This window comes from Drosophila sechellia, chromosome X (assembly GCF_004382195.2).
Source record: "Drosophila sechellia strain sech25 chromosome X, ASM438219v1, whole genome shotgun sequence".
Taxonomy (NCBI): domain Eukaryota; kingdom Metazoa; phylum Arthropoda; class Insecta; order Diptera; family Drosophilidae; genus Drosophila; species Drosophila sechellia.
Window position 1 is genome coordinate 19067977 of NC_045954.1, and position 20262 is coordinate 19088238.

At 41.2% G+C, this 20262-nt stretch overlaps 1 protein-coding gene and 1 pseudogene across 1 annotated transcript in view; both read left to right on the forward strand.

The window, feature by feature from the left end:
* Positions 1-421: 421 nt before the first annotated feature.
* The window catches only part of LOC6614935 (hornerin), an 86449-nt gene continuing 66608 nt past the window's right edge, over positions 422-20262 (forward strand). The window contains exons 1-2 of the mRNA XM_002039316.2: positions 422-834; positions 6674-6837. The gene's annotated coding sequence lies outside the window, so the exon portion shown is untranslated. The remainder of the gene's footprint in view (positions 835-6673; positions 6838-20262) is intronic.
* On the forward strand, positions 12432-14599 carry LOC6614934 (annotated as a pseudogene).

Below are 20262 nucleotides of genomic sequence, written 5' to 3' on the forward strand. Positions count from 1 at the left end.
TTAGGAGATTTCGTTACCAAGATTATTTTTGGACCTTGAGTTCGAATCGAGCCCGAACCTGCCCGATTCGAACATGAACCCGTTCGGCTCGCACCAACGAGTTCGACGCGAACGGCGACGTCGCACGCAACACGCTCGACACGAAAAGTGAAGTTGCCGTACAAATGGTGTTTCGCTCGCGATTCAAATCGAATTTGGACTTCGCAGGGGACGTTTCCACAGGCGTTCGTCGGAGAAAACACGGGAAAACACGGGATAAACTCGGGAAGGAATTTACCATTTCGGAACTCGGCTTTTCGGCCTTTCGTTGCGCGCGTGCTTGTCTGTGTGTGTCTCGATATTATTGTTGCTGCGCTGCGTCGGTGTGTGTGTGTATTTGAGCCACGGAGAAATTGTTAACAAATACAAAAAGTAAAAGAAAACGAAAAAAGAATAAACCGGTTCCTTTTTTTCTGCTTCTTCTTCTCCTCGTCGCCTGCAATTGCCTTTTCGTCATTCGTAATAACTAAAATCGAATTCGTTTCGACAGCGCAATTTTAATTTCTTTTCGGTTTTTGACCACCCGTTCTTCGGTGCGAAAGTAATAACAACCAAAACAAGGCATAAACTATATGTAGCATTGCAAAATTAACCAAATTTTTTTTACTGTGCCCCAAAACGAATACGAAAAATTCCAACGAATCAGTGAGTGCAAGAAATCAAGGAGATAAAGTTGCGAATTAAAATCCAGTGCCAAAAAGTGAGAGAAATACGAGAAACAAAACAAAAGTTGCAAATTTACCGAAAAATTGAAACAGCAGAACACACACACGGACACAAAAAGGAGGAAGAAAGGTGAGCACAAGAAGCGCAGGAGGAGAATACGGTAAAATTGAAATTGTTGTTGCACCATTCACTTGCATTTTGCGCGAGAGAGAACGAGACGGGAGATCGTCTCTCTTTCGAGAGGATCTGCGGATCTGATCCTCTCCCTCTCTCTTTGGCCTCCTCTTTATTATGCATTTCGCATTACAATATCGGTGCCTCTTTTGTGGTTTCTTCCTAACAAAACCCTACATCTTTCGTTCATGCTGTCCCTGTCGCACCTCGTACTTGCAGCGTTGAAAATTCTTCGGTTTTAAAGACCCAACTTTGAAAACCCAATTCAGAAAAGGCTAACTATTCAAATCTTAGATTTTACGTCAGCATAAGTGTTATAAATTTATATAATTTGACCTTTAAAGAATATTATTTATTACTTTAAAGTTTTCTATTAGTTTTAGACATTTCTTAAAGAAAGTTCATTATACAAAAAAACACTTGTGTTTCGGGTTATTTAGCCGTGTTCTTTAGTTTAAAAAGCATTAGTGGTGTATTCAATCTACAACTTATTAAAATGAATGTGAGACTCCAAATTAAAACAACGATAAATACCCAAAGCCAATCTACAGTTTTTGGTTTTATTTAAATGTTTAAAAAGCCATTTTCGCTCCCATAAAATTCGATTTAGTCAACTTGAACCGTGGTTTTGGTTTTAGTTTCTAGCGCGCCAAGTGCATGACATTTTAATGGCCTTTGGGTAGGGAGGGGTGGGGGGTTGAATGGGGGACCATTGGGGAAAGCAGGGGTAGTGGCAAGGGACGGGAGAGGGGAGGATGGCGACATTGTTAAGTGCCATGCAATGTGTTTTCTGGGGGCTAATGAGCGGCAGCCAATTCGAGTGCCAATTAAGTGGAATCTAAATAAAAATTTAAATTTTTGCGGTCTATTTTAGCTGCAGATCAATAAGTCGCCGGAGAAACTAAGCCCAAAATTCCAAGGGACTGGCAAATATACCTAAAAATAATGCCATTAAAAATTAACAGAGACGAGAGAAAATACAACCAAAATAGTTATTCTGTGTTTTAGCTAAAATTATAAGCTTCTGGCTTAAAAAACAACAACTAGTTATTGATACTTTGTTGTTCAGATACATTACGTCACTTTTGAAGTAAGCCCTCAAGTTGATTTCAAGTAACAGATGCATTTTCCCAAATTAAGATAGAAACTGCACTTTTTCCACGAAATAATGTGAAAGAAAGAAGAACAAGGAATTGGGGCAGCGGAAAGCAAAGTTGAAAATTGTACACGACATTTTTTAGATGCCCGAATAAATCAGGCAAAGCACAAAAAGCAAGTTAACATCGCCATTAACTGCAATTGGGAATTAAAAGAGGGCCAAGAATTATGTGAACCTAGCCAGGCTATAAAAACAAAAGGGGAATCCGCATCAGAAACGGAATAAAAGAAAAACCATATGTGGTGTATAAACGAGCCAAATGAAGTTGGGATGCTGAATGGATGGATAGTTGAGAACAGGGAAATCGAAGCAGAGATATGGGACAGATAGTACCGCTTAGAGATCGGGGATTAAAGAGCGAGATTTAACCATTTGTGGTATGAATTCGTTGAGTTTTGGCCCGCTTACAGCGAATTTTTGAGATATTAATTAAGTTTCGGAAGTATCTTCAGCTCGTTTTTGCCTTTAAATTGCCGTGGGCCTCAGCTGAAGTTTCTTGTTTCTTTCTCGTTTATTGTTTATTGTTATTTGAATTTTTTTTATTCGTTGCTTTATGATTTTGTGCTGTTTTTCTTAAGTTTTTTTGTTGTCTGTTTGTTTATTTGCTTGTTGTGGTGCGGTGTCTTCCGTTTAAGGTTATATTTATTCAACTTTTATTGCAGTCGCCGCGTGCGACAAATGAAAATAAACGGAAAATAGAGACGAAAACGCTAGGAAAAGTAAAATAAATTGAAATAAAGAAATGTTTCTGCTCTCTTGGATTTCACTTTTCAGCAACTTTGAAGCACATTTGATTTTCTTTCACCAGCAGGAAAATCAAAATAAAAGCTATGGCCTACGCACTGGATATTGGTAATGAAAGACTTTCAATTATTCGATAAATCGGAATATTATATTCTTACATTTCCGTAGACTTCATTCAGCAATCATTGTTTCCAAGTCCTTTGCTATTTTGCCCATATTTTTCTAGGTTTTTAGTTTCTTGGCAGTAATGGGCTTTGTGGCTTTCCCAAGACGGCTTTTATTTATTCTTTGCCATCGGAGAACTGCTTACACTAAATAAAAACTTGTTCCCTTCAATTTATTTAGTTTTTTTTTTCCTGCTGTTCGTAGTTTCCCTAGAAGTTGCCGTTTTAATTGAGCGAAAAAAAGGCTCAACTCTTTGAAGATATTAAATTTCCAAATGATTTTTCAATCTGTGCACAGATCTGGGGAAAAGTGTCTTTTCCGTGAGAGGGTGAGAGGGGAGAACGCCGGCCGCCCATGGTAACTTGACTTTGATTGCTTTCGGCTGATAAACGTCTGAACAAAAAAAAAAAAAAAAAGAAAAAAAATTCTGACTAACCGGACAAACACCCTCCCCTCGCTCCCCTACCCCGCTTTAGAATTTCCCTCCACCCTTTTGATAATCGACAAATTGCTGTGTGTTTTGTGTGTGTGGCAAAGTTTTTCTCTGCGCGCTTCGCTGGAGAAAAGCGGAGAAAAAAAAGTGGAAAACAGTTTTGTCATGCTCCTGCTCATATGACAATTGTCTGCCCATTTCCATTCTTATATTTTCCAATTTCTTTCTTTATTTTTTTTTCGCTCATTCACGGTCAACCACTTGACCTGGCCAACAATTTCCACTCCTTCGACCACGTTGATGACTTCATGTCAGCAAGTTTGCAACGTTTTGGATGCCTGAATTGCCGGGGCCAGCAGCAAATGTCAGTCGGAATTATCTTTCGAAGAAATAATTTTTAATTTTGATATGACATGCGGACAGAGAAGTCTTTTTCCCTTGACTGCGTGTGAATTCTCAAAGTTTCCCCAAAATGCTCTGCTCTTTGAACAGGAAAATGCAGGGAGTAAAATGCTTGATAAACTGGGAACGCATTAAAAATAGGGTCTTTAAATGGTTTTTGAGAATGAGCTTCTTAAAACGAAGTTTGGTTAGTTAAACACAAATCAAGGATTAACAGATTCTCTTTCAATTGTCTGAGATTTTGCTGAGTTCAACAAATTCGAGCATTTTAATTAGATTTCTAAACAATCTGCCAGTGAATCTATAAAATAATGAATTTATTTCAATTAAATGTACAATAAGCAATTAAAGTGGGGCCATAGAAAGAAGCTTTGCGCAACTCGGTTCAATCAAATGGAATCAAATCAAAGTTCTTTCATCTTGCCTTATCATTTGATTTCTTTGCATTGCCCGCTTGTTTCCATATTAAACGTTTTTTTTTTGTCACAAAGCGATTTTAATTTTATGCTGCTCGCATTAAAATGCAAAAAAAATCACATCAAAACCCATATCGATTTGTCCAAATGGTAAATGTTAATGAGCAGGGAGCTGCGTGATTTTTCGCCCGACTTAATGTCATTCCATGTGATATCTTAGCAAAAAAAAAAATCAAAAAAATATAAGAATGAAATAAAGAACAGCAGCGGAAAAGGGCAGCGAACAAAAAGCAAAAGAACTTGGCCCTGGTCAAAAAGACAAGAGAAATTCGGCATTTCGGAGCGTTTAATCATTTAAAAAGCATCTTTGTAAGCGAATCCCCATACCAGCGACTTCCTCGGGAATAAAGTAAAAAGTGCCTTACGTTCCTCTGGACTTTGCTCTCAGGGCTTATACTCTATAAGTTGGGATTATAAAATTTTTAGGCCGTTTGTTAGCCAAGCGAAATTTTTGAATTCTGTAGGGTTTTACGTGTGTTCCTCTACGAAACTATAAATAATTTCTTGTAAAGTGTTCAATCATTTCATAGTCATACTGTTGGTATGTATTAGCTTAGATTTAAGTTGAAAGATACTTAAGCATGGCTTTCAAATTGTGGCAATATTTCAAATTGTTCGTAAGTTTCATAACACACCTCTGAGCTGTCAGCTAAAGATTCAATCTGCAAGCGTGCTCATTTATTCGGTTTCCAAAATGTTTTCCCAGTTTTTTTTTCTACATATATTTGTCCTGTAAAACAGTCAAAAGTTGTCGTTGTTGTATAAGAAAGTCACAGTTGGCAAGATTCCGCGTCTCTGGACGCCCCTTCACCAACGCGCCCCCCCTTGGTCACGCATTGAACTAAAGATTGAGGTCACCAGAAAAAAAAAAAAAAAAAAAAAAAAATGAAAAAAGAGCTAAAAGATTTCGGGCGGGAATGTGGAAGGAAATGCGTGGCAAGTAGGCGCTTGGCGCCTCGGTCACAGTATCAGTTCTGCCCCACCCCCGCATCTGCGTGACCCCCTATCCAACCCCGCCCCCGGAATTCCCCGCCCCTCGATTGGCCTTGCCTTGCCGGCGGGCACAAGTTACAATAACTTTTGCCACAGTTTAAGTTGCCGCCGCCGTGCCATTTCGTATCTTTTCTTTCGGTTTTTCTCTTTTTTTTTTTTGCGTATTTTGCTTTTTTCTTATTCGTTTTTTTGGGGCGACAAGGGGCGAGGAGGCGTGTCAGTGTCATTGCTACTCGAATGCATTTTAATCCGATTGAGTATCTCACGCCGTATTCGGTCGAGTTTTCCGGTTGGGAACTTACTGCGCTGGGTATCAAAAAGTCTTCTCAGTATAAAAGATAACAAATAAATTAAATAAATTCACTGAATGAAATTCAATTGAGAAAAATATCATAACTCTAGTATCATTGATACTATTGGGATTTATAAAATTAGACCGTTTCAGTTATTATTGAAACTAGAAGTTCACAAAAACAAGTTTCAGAGCGCATTTAAATAAGTGTATCTTTTACTCATATACCCTTCAATTCTGTAGAGGGGTACCAGATAGTTGGTTAAGCTGCGTTCTTATTTTCACTTAATTTTTTTCGCAATGAATACTACTTTTCTGCCAAGACTAGCAAAAGTTTGATCTTCTTTTTCGGCTGGCGCATTCAACTTTATTTAGTAAATCGGCTTTTTTATTTGCTTTTCGATAGAACAAAAGAAAATTGAACTTGAAGCAAGTTTGCAACGGTTGGACCAAGAAAGGTTTAGCCTGGGGTCATGGTTCAGGAATGAAAAGGCTTTGGGCCCACCAAAAAAAAAAAAAAAAAAAGGCATGAAAGGCTGGCTATACAAAAAATGGTATTAAAGGGCCAGCAAAAAGTGGTATCCTCTTGTCGTGTATAAATCTCGGCTTGTGGTCGTCTGCTGACTCAGAAAGTTGTTAGTTTTGAATAGAATTAAAATTCTAGGCCGTAGCCAAACTGGATTCTCCTTCACAAAAAGTGTTAATTTCTGAAGTTTTAAAGTGAAGAAGAAAAAAATATGATAAATATTCATGGGCGCGTGAATCATTTGGCAAACGAGATTGGCTGTCAAAATAATTTGGTTGCCTACACAAATCGAGTGGTTATTGTAAGGAATTTAGTTAAATATTTGAAATTTTAATTACCTAATTTGCAAAGCAATTTGATTTGAATTTAATTTGATTCGATTCCAATTAGGTGTGGAATATTTTACACTTAACTGCTTAAGGGCATGGAAAGATGTCAATTAACATCAAATGTGCATTTTATTCATCGTGAAATCTGATTACGTAACTGAAGGTTTTCCGCATAGCAAACCCAAATAGTGTTTGCCAATTTCCGCCCGCCTATTATTGTTTATAATTCGAAATTTGCAATGGCCCAACTTACCACTCACTGCGATCTTTTGCAGCATAAATTTGGTAACTTGGGGGCATCTGGTGGATGCACAGAGTCCAGAGTTTTCGGGACTGCAGGACCAGGTGGAAAAACAAAAGTGGAAGGTCGGTGTAATTGAACGGCAACATCGGCGAGCAGAAGAACAACAACTGGAGAGCGTAAAACATAAACAGACAGGTAAGTGGAAGTGGGGTGAAGCCACCTGTTGTCAACCGGGCGAACTAGTACTCAGCTCATCCACTCTATTTATTATTTAGCTAGTATCCACTGTTGACCATCCGAGTATCCGAGTGCTACTACTGCCACTGCGTCTACTATCCTCTGACTCATCCGTATCTGTATCTATTTCGGCCCGTGTGTATCTTGTCTTGTCGACTGTCTCAAAAGTGAGCGCAAAACTTTGCGCTTTCGACTTGTAGATACTTTGCACCAGCCACCTTATATCTTATGCCCCAACCGCCCGCCGTCCGTTTACTTCCGCTGCTTTTGTTTGGCTTTCGTGCAGTTTGCTATCTTTAAGATACTTTCTTCGTATTTCGGGTACTGTTCTTTGCCCAGCTTCGGCCTCGGCTTTGGCTTCAGTTTCAGTTTTCTTCCTCTAAATACTTTTCGCTGCCTGCAATTTTCGAACAAACAACAAACAGGAGGAAAAACAACAATTGCAGCTGCAAACTCTTTGAGAATTTCCCTCCGCTCGAATTCTCCGTCGATTTTCCCTCGTCCTCGTTTGGGTTTTCATTTTCGGCTTTTCTCTCTCCTGCACAACTCGATCGACAAATATTTGCCACTACAATTAGCGCTCACCTGTGATTCCTCGGTGTTTGTCTAGTTAGAGAGGAAAATTCCAATAGATTGAAGTTGATTGTAATTTGCATCAGGGCGGAAAGAAAAGGTGTTAACACTGATTACATAGATCTGCCATTCATTTTTTTTAAGTGTAACTCCCAATCTATTGATAATACCCAAGATATATTACTAAAAATCTATAGATTATTTAACTGTATGCCATGCATATTTCTTCCGCCTGAATGAACTTTTGCGTGACTTTCAGAAAGGCAATCCGAAAAAAAGGTTTTCCAATTCCAAATGGTCAAGAAATCAGAAATTACAGATAAGCAGCGGCGGGCAGAGTAAACTTCACTTAAGTTGGGAACAACTTATCGCATCTTTTCTCACTTAAATCCCCCGCTCACCTGCGTTTTTTTTTGTTTTTTTTTTGGATTCCTCGCACTTTGCCCGTCGAACCATTCAAATTTAAATCAATTTGATTCTGATTAGCCACACACGCAGTTCTTTCCCCAACGCTCGAAAACCTTTTCTTCCTTCTTTCCCTTTCGCTCTTTCAGTTTGTCCCCATGGTTTTCGGCCTATGTTTCTCAGTCGTTTTCTCGTTGTTGTTGTTGCTGTTGTTCTTTGTACCTACAACTAGTAAATAAATTAGTTTTTATTATTGAGAAAACAGGTTTCCACTTTAAACAGAGTCAGAGCGAGAGGGAGCGATTTAGGGAGTAGGAATGTTGACTCTTGGGCACGCAGGTTCAAAAAAGGAAAAAAAAAAACACAAAACTGGTACACTCGTCGAAACTTTGGGTACGTTGTTTGTAAAATATAATGATAGTAGATGTATAAATACGATAATATTGATAATAATACCATATAATAATACATAAAGGGAAGATAGATCAAAAGAAATTCCCAAATACTTAAAGTATAACTTCCTAAAAGAAAGAAATGCAATTCTTTTTTGCGGTGCACGAAAAAAAGAATTCTTCACAGTTCGCTGACAGAACCTGTTTAAACAGAAAGAGACGTAGGGCTTGTGCAGATAGGTCGGGTAGGCAGAGAGAAAGAGACGACAGAAAGGGTGCCGATACCAAGAGTCTTCTGGCTTCGTTCGCTCGATTTCTTAACACTTTCGTGATTTGAATTTTTTCTCCTCTTTTTGTTGTTGTTTCTCTTGCTGTTTGGAATCAATTAAATCAATGGAATATGCACAGTGCTCACTGCTCAAAACATAAAAAGTAAACCCGGCAGGCCAGCAGCAAACACTCCATACAAACAAATTATGAACAAACAGCGGCGACGAGCAGGAAGAAGAAGCAGCAGCAACCGAGGATTGTATGGATATGGATGGGGCTATATCTATATGGTTATATGGCTATATGGCTATATGGCATAGTATTCATATATTGCTCCCAAGGAGTTGGCGAAGCGGTGAAATATTATTATTCAATGCCATCGATGCGCTCTGTTTACCATCCACTTTAATTTTCGTTGCTTTTTTTCTGTGTTTTGTTTTGTTTTTCCTGGCCCGTTTTGTTGTTTCAACTGTTTATGCGCCGTGTCTAATGACAGTTTTGTGGTCATTATTTGAAATATATATATAGATTTATATGTATATAGCCGAGAATATATGTGCTCCGAGATTGATGGGTGTGTGCGTATCTATGCGTTTGGATAACGCCCTGGAAAACCCGACACAAACAAGCTGAGTTTTCGCAATTAAATGTTGGCCATAAATTAAATGTCTGTTGTCCACGATAAAAGCAGCAAGCAAATCGAAGAATTCGAATAGCGAACTTGGGTAATACCGCATACGCTGGGGATTGTAGTTGGGGTTGGGCACACTAATTGTGTGCCACACTGGTGGCATACTAAAGGTTATAGCAATATCAATAAAATGCACAAGTCGAATATAGCTACAGGCCTGCGAAAGGAATGTTATAATCGAGATACATATGTATGGCCCATGCGGATATCTTTAACTACCAACTTCTTGGTTTTATACCAAACTCTTGGTTTTGTTCCGATTGAATTCGATTTGATGCGATAATAGGCATCACACTATATAATCATCAGCATACGATTGTTTACCCAGGCACACACAATTCCGAATGCCGACTTATATGGGCAATGGTTATGGGCTATATAAATGATGATGCTGCTCATTTCTTGTTCGATATTGTTGTTCTTGCTGCTGTTGTTGTTGTTGTGTGTGGGCCGCCGATTTTTTTTTTTTGTTTCTGTTGTCGAAATGCCGCCTCTGATAAATGAGTTTTAGCGTTTTTGTTAAAACGACGTGGGAAAATAATGCATTGATTTACATGGCAACACACAAGCTGACCATCGAAACAATGGGCAATGGGGCACCTTCAGACCCCCGCCTGTCTAGTCATTCTCTGGACTCGAAATAGAGTCTCTGGTGATCGGGCACGGGATGGCATTGGATTGAGGTGTGGACGCAGCACATGGATCAAGTGGGAAGTTGGCTGGAAAATCGCCAAGATTGTATGTATGTGTATTTTCGAGGAAGAGAAACACATTTGGCAAGATGAAACTAGTATTTCAAGTGTTAGCTATAGTTAATATGTTGCAAATAAAGTTGGTGAATTTAACAATGACTTTTACTAAAACCTAATATATATATATCGTATATATACTTGTTTTATACCCTAGTCTTGCCATGAGAATGCATTTTCGAGCAGCTCCAGAGCCACATTAACTCGGCGTGAAAAATAGCCACTCATTTTCAACTTAATCCCCGAACCAATCTCGATTCCCAATTACTTGACCATTTATTTTACTGCATCCTCCGCTGCACAGTCACTTGGAACAGCTGTTAAACTATTCAAAAGTAATCGCTCCACTTCTGGCCCCCCACTCACAGTGCCCCATTTCCACACCCACACCTTGTGCTCGCTCCTCCCATGATTCACTTGTTTGGCTACTTTCTCAAAGAAAACGACGAAGAAGCTGGCACTGGACTGAAAATAGCACTGAAAAAAACAGTGCTCAGTATTCAAAATTAAACTAACTTAAATGGGTTTTCGGTAGCACATTTGACCTGTATCAAATTATCATAATATTATTATTTTCCCATTGCCCTCCACCAAGTGCCCTGCTCACAAATCGAACGGCAAATCATGCCCGTCAGTTGCAGAACTCAAAGATCTGCCCTTTCATTAGTTGAAAAGTGCCAGAAAAGTTTGCATAACAAAATAAAGGCCAGCCGAAAGTGGGAAAACAGGTAAAAGTGGTTGTGTGGGTGAGGAGGTGGTGGTTTGTGAAAAGCCAATGTTAATGAAGCGGCTCTTTGTCCAAAACTGTCGGACTTGTGATATCTGAACTGGCAATAAGCGCCTTTCCATTCATAATTCGATAGACATTTGGCCACTGGCAACCGCCCACAAGAAGACACCGCCGCCCCTGCCCCTGCCCCTGCCACGCCCCCAATTCCCCACCCCCTCCCGCTACCGTTCTCGGCCAAACGGATTCCAAAACTGTGTGTAAAAAGTATTTTCAACTTTTGGCCACATGCTTCATTTATCACAAATTCATTTATCATTTGTCCCCTCACACTCGCACAAACACACACACACACACCGAATGATACAAAATGCGAATGTATTGCACACTACCCACCCACCGCCCGCCCACCCACTTCTTCTTTTTTATATTTTTTTGAAGTTTTTTTTTCGGTTGAATATATGTCGCTGGCAGTGCAAGTCGCCTTCGAACCCAAAAACTAAGCTTGTCCAAATATAAAGCGAGAGATATGGCAACAGAGGAGCAGGGCGGGGGGTGTGGTGCGGTGCGGTGCGGTGAGGGGGAAACCAGACGAAGAAAAATGATAAAGCAACAGCCAGAAACGAGGGGCGGCGGGCTTGGACGGGGGCGTGGCAGTTCCACAGGACGAAGGCGACTAGCGAAAATTCGCATAGCTCGATAAAAATTGTGAGGCGAGCAAAAAAAAAAAAAAATGTGAAAAAAGCCCGAAAACTGCCAAAAGAAAAATGATAGAAAGACAGAAAAAATGGTCGCATAGAGAATCTTATATGGGGAATATACCCTGTAATTAAGAACATCAGTTCGAAAACATTGCAATTATATTTTAAAAACTTATATCGCTATTATTATTCAAATATTTATTCATAATAATATTTCCCTAAATATAATTTGGGATCACAAAATATTTTAACTATTTAAACTACAATAACCGATTGTATGTCTTGTAAAATTAGAGGGTAGCTAAGGTACTCCCAACCTGAGGAAGGTGAACTGTAGTCCAAACTCCTACTCCTCAGCGACTTTCCTCTTTTCCGGAGACCATTCAGAGGATAAGGTCAGGAAAACGCTTTACAAATCCTCGAAAGAGACTCGGAAAAGCGGATGGCGAAAAAATCGCCGAAAATGAAGCGAAGCGAAAATAAAATTTCCAAGCTAATGACAAAAATTTCCGGTTTCACAGCAACAGCAGAAAAAATAGGAACAACAACAAATGATAACAACAACAACAACAACTTTAGGTGCAGGAAAATACGCTTTCGATTGGCAAAAGGGGAAAATCGAGGAGCGAAATGTAATCGCTTGCGAAACGCGTGCAAAACGCGCGCGCGACTAATGATACAATTTCATTTGTGTGGCAAGTGAAAGTGTCTCAAAAAAGCAAAAGGAGCTTGGAAAAAAAAAAACTATGGAAGAGGCTGGAACTACACTGCAAAAGTATTAGATTTTTAATACAATTAGATTAGATGCAGATATTTCTGGTAATTGTGCTATCTTTATGGTATTCAACTTGCGTGAGTAAATGTTCTTCGAAAGCAGAAAAGAACGTTTCATACCAGAAGTTTTTGTTCATTTGCTTATTAAACAAATCAATCATAAGTGTTAACTAATCTTAACAAGTTAACTAAAAACCAAAACACTAGTAGGCGAGACTGCTCACACACATAAATATCCGTCGCACGGAAAACAAACAAACAAAACAAACAAAGAAGAGAAGGATGAGCAGCCAAGAACACCACAAGATGTCCGGCGGCACAGACGTGGTCGATCTGGGCAATCGCTTCTCGGCGGACATGGCGCGCCTCTGCATGAACGAACAGTACGCGGACGTGGAGTTTATCGTCGAGGAGGAGGAGCCTACCCGCCCACCGCGCCGTACTCGCGGCACGCAGCGAATACTTCCGGGCACTGCTGTACGGCCTGGAGGAGAGCACACAGCGCCAAATACCACTTGAGGTGCCGTTGGCTGCGTTCAAGATTCTGCTGCGCTACATTTACTCGGGCACACTGCTGCTGTCCACACTGGACGCGGATTCCACCATCGAGGTGCTGGGCATGGCCAATCAGTATGGATTCCAGGATCTGGAGATGGCCATCTCGAAATATTTGCGCCAGTATCTGGCCTTGGACAATGTCTGCAGGACTCTTGATGCGGCGCGTCTCTACAAGCTGGAGGAGCTCACCGAGGTGTGTCTAAAGTTCATGGATCGCAATGCCGGCGACCTGCTGCGGCACAACACCTTCAATAAGCTATCTAAGGAATCGCTGGTGGAGGTACTACGACGTGACTGCTTCTTCGCCCCCGAGTTACAGATCTTCTTTGCCGTGTGGAACTGGAGCCGCTTCAATAGCAACGTGGACTACAAGTCCCTGATCAGTTATGTCCGCCTGTCGCTGATAAGCCTCAAGGATCTTCTGCAGGTGGTGCGTCCCTCGGGCATCCTGGATCCCGACCAGATTCTCGATGCCATCAACGAGCGCTGCACTTCGAAGGCGCTGCCCTACAGGGCGGCGCTCTGGCCGGAGAGGAACGTGGCCGCAGATATGTTTCAGTCGCGCTGCATCCAGGGAGAGTGTCGCGACGCGCTGCTGGATGGAGATGTGACCACCTATGACATGGATAAACGGTATACGCACCACTGCATCACGGACAAAGATGCAAGCATTGTGGTCGAATTGGGCACGATCTGCATAATCAAGCACATCCACATGCTGCTCTGGGACAGAGACAGCCGGGCGTACTCCTACTACGTTGAGGTGTCCGGCGACCAGCAGCATTGGGAGCGCGTAGTCGACTACAGCGATTACCACTGCTGCTCCTGGCAGTACTTGTACTTCGCACCACGACCCGTCAGATTCATTCGACTGGTGGGCACCCACAACACTGTGAACCGGGTATTCCATGTGGTAAGTCTGGAAGCCATGCACACGGCCAAGGTGCCGCGTTTAGTTGACCATTTTGTGGCGCCCAAAAGGAACGTGGCCACCATTGAGATGAGCGCCATTGTGACGGACGCCGTGAGTCGCATGGTCAACATGGTAATCAATGACTCTTGTATGCGTAACGAATGGGACTCGGAATATACTTACCTCTCATTTGGCATCGGCGAGATCTCCGTCCGTTTGGGCCGCTGAAAGTTAGGTTTAGTAAAAAATAAAGGCAATACGAACAACACAAACTTCAAATGAGTTACAGCGTTTTAAAAAACAATTTTTGCCCAACGATCCGATTCTCGGAGCAGAGGCGTAGGAGTCAGGGGTTCTGCGGGGAGCTTAAGGGAGGGGGGCGGCTTGGGGCAGCCTTTTGTTGCGCATGCGTTAAGCGTTTGACGGTGATTTTTTCAAAGGGGCAATCTCATTGCCGAGAATTGTGGAATTTTAAGTGCTTTTCTCAGGTGTTTTTTTTTTATGTTTTGTTTTTTGGCCAAAATTGAATGGGAGTGGCCGGCGGTGGGTTAAGACCACGTTCGAGTCAAGCGAAAAACAGTTAAATCCGCGCAGGCAATGGCCCAAATGAATTACCACTGGCGCGGTAATCCCCGCCACAGTTGCCAAGTTAAGACTCGGGCTCGAACTCGAACTCGGACTGGTTTCCTGGGCTCTAGGCCCTCCTGGCGAAATTAGTTTTCCTGGAAGCTAAAGCAAAAGCCAAAGCTTCACGGAGGACAGCAGCGGATGGAATGACATTCCAGGAACGGTAAAGCGATAAAATAAGAAACGAATTCTCGAGACATAAATCACTTCTTCGCCCTCACGTCCAATAATAAAACATAAATATTTGGAAAAGTGATTAAAGTATACATATATGGTAATGAATACAAGCTTCAAGAAATGACTGCTGAAGCGGAATAGGAGTCATAAAGTTCCTTTTAATATTTTCAGAGCATTTAAATGTTTATATGATCATTAATATACTGGAATATTTTGATTTATTTACCTAAAAATTGGTGTTTTTATTTGAATTTTGAGGCACTTTAAAAAAATCAATGATTTCATTCAAGTAAATAGGCCGACTTATAAATTTTAATTCATTTCTTTATTGAAGGGTCCTTTAGCTCGATTTTCAGAAATAAAACTAAAAGGCTTGCTTACATTTAAATTTAATTTTGAATACGATTTGATTAAGAACAACTTCTAAAAATGGGTATATTTTAATGCACCTCTTAGATATGATTTAAGCCCCACTTTTTCTTCTGTTTTCCTTTGGGATTATTGGAAAAATCTGCAGATCCAATTAATGCAGCCATCTGCTTACCAGCGACAATCGCATAAAGTTAACTCCCCTGTGGGGCACGAACCCCCCTCCCGCGCTCTACAGTCCCCTCCCCCCTCCTCCGCTTTTCGCCACCCATGTGGAATGCATCCCCCCATTTGGTGTCGCTTCTTCATCTCTTTGCCGTTCTTATACTGCAGCCGTCGTCGCTGCACTTAATTTTCATAATTAAAAAAGTTTACCTTGGCGAACCTCATGTGCGTGCCACGCCCCCGCCCTGCCTCGCAGCCCTTACCGCCCTCCCCATCGTTACCAGCACTCCGCCCCTGGCTGGATACGCACATTGGATCCGCCACACACTCGGAAAATTCGCTATCAACTTTAAAATCATATCACAATTACATTTCGCTGGCTGGCTTATAGTTGTTTTTCGATAATGTTGTTATCGTTATATGTTGTTTACAAAGTTGTTTAATGTGCGTAGGAATTTTGGGAAGCTTTTTTTTTTTAAATTAAATAGCATATGCACATTTCTAATGGTTTCAAATTTCGAAAAGTGTGCACACAACTCCTACGCTGCCAGAGGCAAAACGTTTTTGTAATTAATTTATGCAAATAATCAGAGACGCCGCTTAGGGTTGCCACCCCGTTTGAATGAGGTTCGGTTGGGGGGCCAATTGCAATCGCCCTGAAACACCCACCGCACCCCTGCCGCCCATGCGTGGCATATTAAAACGAATGACCCTCGCCCCACAAACAATATATGTATAAAAAATACGTATTTTTTTATAAATATTGCCCTATTCCCCGTGTTGTATACGTATTTTTATGTTTTTTTCAACATTTTTTTTAGCCACTCCCTCACGTAAGGATTAAGTAGACAAGTTGGCAAAACATAGCGCCATGCAATCCAACAATCCCCGGCATTACCCGCCGCCCCCTCTCTTGTATGTCATCATAATTCCTGTTACACATGAGGGGAAAATCCGAGGGGGTGGGGCTGGGGTGCTTGCAAACTAGTTTTTCTGCAATACTTTATTTTCCCGGCTCTCCGCCATTCGCCCTATTTGCATGTGTGCGTGTGTGTGTGTGCAAGTGCCTGCTCCTTTTGCCATTTTGGAATTTATTATAAAATATTTTGTATGTAATTCCCTTCTTGACTTGACTTTCGGGTCGCTTTCAGTGTTTGCAACGCTCAGAAAAAACCGAAATAAAAACGAGTGGTAGATATCAAAAGGAAATATAAAGCAGGACCTTTTGAAAATGAAAGGAAAGAGGCTTTTATTGTATGAAGAAAAGGATACTTTAGTAGAGCTAATTTGAGTAGGTAACCTACAAATATTTAAAGGTATTGCTAGTCTATTAATAGATAGTTTCAATAAAAATGTCAAGAAATTGACGTACAATAGTAATATTAGGTGTTTATATATAAATGAAAAAAATAAATCACGTGGTGTATTAAACCTCTGCATATCCTAAAATAATCATCTTAACCGGTCAGTTAAGAAAATGTATTTGGACCAGAGGATTTTAAAAAACTGCGGGTATTTGCGACTTAAAGCCTGGAGAATGTCCCTGTTTCCACGTCAAGCCTTTCACTGATTTCCCCCTATTTTGGCATGCCAGCTTTTGGCCAGGCTAAGACACAATGACTGTGTTTCATTTCAGGGTTGGGGCTGCGGAGCCCTTTTTTTCTTCGAGGAACCCTCGCAGAAATTGTCAAACAAAAGGCAAAAGGGGGAGGCATTGAATGAGCAGCGAGTTGAGGCGAAGGCGAGCCTAATGACTTGAGCCCCACAATCGCACTGCGAGTCACAGTGACAGTCACAGTTACCGCTCCCAATCCCAATCCCGTTCCTGTTCCCACAACTTCCCTTTTACCCGGGAGTGCCTTTTGTGACTGGGTACTTTCAATCAAAGCCGGCCCGGACCGGGCCGGGACTTTGGACTCGAGCTCCCCTTTTTGGCAGGGAGCAGAATGGAGAAAAAAATGAAGGGGAGTTTCAGAAACTACCAAAATGGGGGAGAACTACTACGGCCGCGGCGACAAAAAGACGAGGAAGCAGTTGGGAACTAGGGAAACCAACTGCGGTTGTTGGCCCGATTTCTTTTTTCGGGTAGCTTTATGACTGTTTTTCCCCGATTGCTGCGGTTCGACGTTACTTTTCCCGGGTGAACTGTCGAGTTTGGACCAAGGATGCGGCTTCGAAACTGCTCCTAACCGATTTAAAACCGATACGTAACCGTTTAGAAAATGTACGATTTTTTTTTTAAGTTTTCGAAGATTTGCCATTCTCGATAATTGCAATCGTTTACAAACATTTTGCATATATTTTATATTTATTTTGAAGTTTCGAAACTTATATTTTCTGCTCAAAAACAAGGCTCAAGGATCATATCATTATCATTAAAGATCATGAAAACCATTTAAGTGCAGCTGCCTCTGGACAATAATTTTTTGCACCCCTGGTCGGTTTGATGGGGCTACAATTTTGCTGTTGTTTTTGCTGTTGATTTTTTTTATTCGCCCCCTTCAAAAAGGGGTTATTGCCCGACACTGGGCAACCCTACCTCCAGTAAACAAAAAAAAAAAATGAAATAAAACAAAAATGGGGGAACACAGTGGGAAACCCTCTGCCAACTGCACTGACTCACTTCGACTACTTGAGAGTGTGTTGCACCCGCAAAAATATATAAAAAAAAGGTTAAATTTTTTGTTATATAACAAAAATTATATATACCACTAGGAGAAGACGAAAACTAGAAGGGGATTATTAAAGTGAGAAAGGGGCGAGCAGGAGAATTTGAGAATTGAGAGTGGCAAATGTGGGCAATGTTTATTTTGCGTGCCGGGGCACTTAGCGTAATTTCCGCTTCTAGGCGAGGCCCAGAGACAAAGTAACTCCGACTCTCCCGTTTCTCCGACTCTCTCGTTCTCTCTCTTTCTCTGTCCCATTCCCTGAAATTCTCCCTTTTTGCCTGATTTTTCCTTGAGACATCCTTAATGCTTCATTAACCGCTTTTACACTTGAAAAAAAAAAAAAAAACAAAACAAGCAGTATGGGCAAATATATTTCTTTTTCGGTTTTGCATATATAAAACTATTTAAATTATAAAATTGTTCAATATTTAGCTTCAAGTAAAATATTAATAAATTAACAACAAGTTTAATTTCCGTATAAACCAGTATGTTTATATTCTTAAACGTCTAGGTTGTAGACTTTATTTCTCCCTGTGTAGGCATCCATAAAACATATCTGTCTATCTGTGCGTTTATCTTCTGCCTCCCTCACATCAGTTGTCGCGGCGCAGAGAAACCCGGATTCAGTACTACCTGAGCTACTTTTTACTTTTGGGCAAATATCGAATGACAGTAACCCACGGAGAACGACCTTTGCTCACCACTTAAGTGGCTCAGTGCTCATTGAAATTTGAGGCTGGAACCGCGCAGCTTCCTTCTTCTCCTCAGCCTCCTTAGAGCCACCTACCATCCTCCTCCGCATTCCCCCTCCCACCCGCAGAGCCAAAACCGAACATCAAATGTCTTGAGGCCGCCGGAGAAGAAAAAAATGCAGAGAAAGAAGAGTGGAGGTTGTGGAGAAAGGAGGACGCAAAAGGAACAAGTCCCAGGCAGAACCTTTAACGGCCTACCGACAAAAGTCTCATTGTCTCACGGGCCACATGGCCCTGTAATCAAATGTCAATGAGATGAAGGACGTACTATCATTCTGCACACAGAAAAATCGATGTAATTAACATAGTTAACACAAGATGTTGATAGTTAGAATAGTTAGTATCTAGAGCCTAGACAGGGTTGTAAAAGAAGTGTAACCTAAAGTGCTACATTTATGAACTGGATACCATTTGTGTGTTGTGGAATAGATTTATGAGTATTTTTCTCAGTGTGTAAAACACACTCTTACTATGTCTTTGCCCAAAAGTTCGCTTTAACTTTGTGGTCTAATTAAGCTTCGGGCGACAAACAGAAGTAGTGTCGAAAAGCCAAGGCAAGAAGCAAAAAGAAGTTGGTCCGGTCCGGAAAAGGGTTAGAAGGAAGCATAAGCGAAACTCTTTCGTTCGACAGTTGGAGAAAAAACAAGGAGCAGGGAAATCGGAGGCGGGCGCAGAAAAAAGGACCTGGAAGCGGATGTTGCAAATGATTCAATCAATTTGGATTAGATGCCAATCCTTTTTTGCGCGACAAACTGCGGATGTGGAAGCACAGCAATGTGGATTGGCGAACACCGCGTGATTCATTTAAAGATCTTAAAGATGTAGTGTTGGAAAAACACTCATTTTACACCACCGCACACACCAAAAGTATTTTCAGCAGTCACATTTATATTGAATATTAAAATACTTTCCCGATATGGATATATGTATGTATGTATGTACATATCTGCGATATTGGCGGATGAACAATATTCCAATGGATATGGTTACCTTGCATACATGTGTGAGTGCACATTTTTTATGGCCCTATTTACATTTTTCGTTGCTCATTAATTTGTGCAGATTTAAGCGGCTTGGATGCATGGATGGACGAGGGAAAACCCTCTTAAATAGTTCCACTTTTTGATGGCCCCTTTCCCATTCCGCCCTCCAGCATCAGCAGATCCACTCTGTTCCGCAATTCCGTGGCCATTCACTCTTCCGCATTCCATTAGTGCGTCAAAGTCCCCGTTCCGCGAAGGGAACTCACTTAGAGACTTTCCATCCGTTTGTCTCGTAGCTCATCCCTTTGTCTTGGATCCACCAGCACCATCACCATCACCATCACTAGAACCATCGCCCTCACCAAAACCAGAACCATAACTCTTCCACCGACCTGCTGGGTTTTTGTTGACTACGTCGCCGCCAGAGGTTCATTTTTACAACCCGAAAAAGTGGCGGCTTGGGGGGGAGGGGCGCAGCGCAAATGCTCCCGCAAGTTCTTGGCTTGCTGAATATAAAAAAATATATATACATACATATATACGTATGTACGGCCCGAACAAATGCTTTAAATTTTACAAAACTTTTCCCAAACAAAACGAAGAAGTTGCATGCGAGATGGCGAGGCGGCGAAAAAAAACCGCTGAAAATTGCAGTCGTAAAGTTTAATTGTGGCCAACACAGTCGACCCACCCGGGCCACTTGAGGAGTGGCCACCCAAACCACCCGGCTCCCACTGGTGGGTGCCTCATACTTACCAGTATTCCAAATATAATATATCATAATTGGAGTCATTTTTTGTTAATACTTACACAAATACCTAACATGTTTTGATCTTAAAAATGCAACAACTACACTACTTTATAAATCCATACAATTGAACTTCAACT